The 2,981-nt window shown below is 31.1% G+C and overlaps 1 long non-coding RNA gene across 2 annotated transcripts; it reads left to right on the forward strand.

The window, feature by feature from the left end:
* Positions 1–1,619: 1,619 nt before the first annotated feature.
* Positions 1,620–2,644, forward strand: LOC143571907 (uncharacterized). Of its 2 annotated transcripts, none has more exons than XR_013142177.1 (3): positions 1,620–1,697; positions 1,788–2,059; positions 2,458–2,644. It is a non-coding gene; the product is annotated as an uncharacterized LOC143571907 (long non-coding RNA). The 2 variants fall into 2 exon arrangements; XR_013142176.1 differs by having other exon boundaries at positions 1,648–1,697; positions 1,806–2,059.
* The last annotated feature ends 337 nt before the right edge of the window (positions 2,645–2,981 follow it).

A 2,981-nucleotide genomic window follows, 5' to 3' on the forward strand; every position in this document is an offset into this window, starting at 1 on the left:
CGACGGCGAAGAAGTACAGGAGTTTCCTAGACCACGCGGGAGATCGAGAAAAAATAAGGGGGAATGTTCGTCGTCATCACGATTCAATACGGCGGCCAGTGAAGACGTCGGACAATTAAATGAGTTGGTCGGTCGTTTGGAAAAAACAAATGCCGCGGACATAGGAAACGACCTTCGAGCATCCAATAAACAACAAAAAAAGCTGAACCAGATGTTGGAATTACGTTAAACGAAAGAAGACTACGAATCCCTCAAATCGGAGGGGTTTCACGAGGATGACGCATTATTGTATCAACGACGACGTGAAAAAATGCGCGAATATTACGGATATTAGTTTCTTTTTTATTTTTATTTTTAGTTATGTATTTTTTTGTATTTCTTTTTAATTTTAATACATTTTTATTTTATTATTTAATTTTCTTGGTTTTTATTTGTTTAGTTTAATTATAAGAAGAAAATAATAAAAAAAGATATGGTGGGTCCAGTTTGTAGCCCTTATACACCGTTACACCCCAGAAACAAATTCCCACCCCCTGCTGACTGGGCGCCACGTGTCGCAATTCGCCCCCATTTGTAGCATCTCCATTACGCATAGCCTTATAAAAGTTTTTAAAGAATTGTGGTTTTATGATTTGACAGCTGAGCTGACATGTTTTTTTTTGTTTTTGTTTTTGAAAGTCCCTGGAAACTTTAATGTTATAAATTCTCTAGTTTATAAATCTTATATATAAGGATAATTAAAATTTGTCTTTTATGTATCTATAATATATATAAACGAAGACATAAAAATCTTACGTGTCGCGACGTGGCTGCTCCTTTTTTGAAGTCACCAGATTTGCTTGATTTTTAAATGGAGGTTTTTCATGCATTTAACCCAAATTCATGGTATGGGTCTTACCAAACCCAGATAATACTTAAACGGGTTATAACATCTCATTAAATTAAAAATTATTCTCACCATATTATTGATGTAGAAATCCTATAAAATAGGATATTATTTATTATAAAAAATATATATATTATTTAAATTAAAAAACCAATTTGATAGTAAAAAAATTAAACGGGTCTTGGGTCTCATCAAACCATAAGTATATTATTAACTTTCATAAATATTATTTATAATTAAAAACCAATTTTATAGTAAAAAAAATAAACGGGTCTTGGGTATCATCAAAACCATATAGCTTTTAAACCGGGTTATAACGTATATCTCATTTATTTGTGAAACAATTTATCATCAAACCATAAGTATATTATTAACTTTCATACACTAAAAAAATATAAATTCAAAAATAAATAAATATTAAAACAAACAATATAAAATAACCCCCGGTAGTACAGAGGATAAAAACTAATATATATATATATATATATAAAACAATAAAAGCTCTTAAAGTTTATTAAGTTCGACTCGACAAGTTGAGATCGAGCCTGAGCTTGCCATGACTTAGCTCGACTCGACTCCACTTGTTGTCTCAGTTGCACTCTTTCACACATTTAGCAAATTGTAATATTTTAAGAAATATTCTATTAATTACCAATATTTTACATTTTTGGAAACCTACAAGTAATTTCATACCTACCATCATTAGCCCATTACGTTTATTCCTTCGGTATATAAATAGTACTCCTTATCTTATCAAAACCCTAGCCGCTCACCACACATCTGCAAAACGGCATCAGCCATCACAACCAAGGTATCTCTCACTTCTAGATTCATTCATAGGTCATAAGAGTTTTATTCACTATCACCTGTGAGTTCTAGATCTTATTTTTAAATATTTCAGATCTGATTTGATAAACAGGATGGGTGTTGGATTTAAAGGATTTGATGATGACAATGAGTTTAGAGATGTTGGATCTGTTAAGGTTTATAAAGATGCAAGTCTTTTGGTTTGTGTCTGACCACTAAGTGGCCTAGACTACCTTCATAATATTGTCCGTGGATTTGGGAAGGTGTACAAACGTCGAATCATACGTTTATAACCGAAATTGAGATGCTTTCTAATGAGTGTCATTGCAGAAGTTTCCTTATTATGACGATGGATAAGGATCTCAGGTATACACACAAATCTATTTAGCATGTGTATAAATCTGTTTAGCATATTTTTTTGTGTATATTTGTTGGCATCTTAGTTAATTATAGTATCAATTTATTTACCTTATGGGATACATTAAATTACAACTATGGTTTGTTGTCGAGCTTGTTTGTGATTTGAGATGTGGGAGTTTGATTTAAAATCATTTCTATTTGACATGGTCTCACAAACCCAAACTTGAACAAGATGTATATAACCGAACTCTTTATTGTAACCTCTTTATTCATTTCATGACTCTACTCACTTTGTTTTATTAACAAAGCGGTGCTCTGTCCATCTAAAGTAATTTATGTGATTTACACAAAGATTTTACATGTTTAGATGTTTTCTAAAGGATCGTTTGGTATTTAAATTGCAGCTATGCATGCCATATAATGAAAGCAATCAGTAAAGGTTGTTACAAGTGTTTAACGTGGATTGGATTACCTTCACACATGGATTAGATTACCTTCACACGTGGATTGGATTCCTTCATACGTGTGTTGACGCCTAACACAATTTACAATGAATATCATGCCCTTCAACAATGAAACTCTCTACCTGTTGTACATGTTTATGTGTCGACATGTGTTGCTTTAAACAAAAATTTTATTTTTTTGATGTAAAAATTAGAAAAAAATATATGTTGCACGTGCATTGAATTACATTCAAATTTGTGTAATACAAAATCATACACCGTGATATAAAAAATTCAAAATTTAGTTTATCAACAAAGCAAAAATTCTATCGAACATGGTATCATCCTAATTTAGTGTTTTTTTGTTTTTGTTTTTTTTTTATCTTTCATTGATTTAAAAAGCTATAATGAGGGTAACATAGCTTATTTGTATGTTTTAGCTTATATAGTGTCAACTTGTATGAAATTAGTAAAATCTAGCTTAA

This window comes from Bidens hawaiensis, unplaced genomic scaffold (genome assembly GCF_021521415.1).
Source record: "Bidens hawaiensis isolate Kalapana, Puna unplaced genomic scaffold, B.hawaiensis_p1.1 tig00025610_1, whole genome shotgun sequence".
NCBI lineage: Eukaryota > Viridiplantae > Streptophyta > Magnoliopsida > Asterales > Asteraceae > Bidens > Bidens hawaiensis.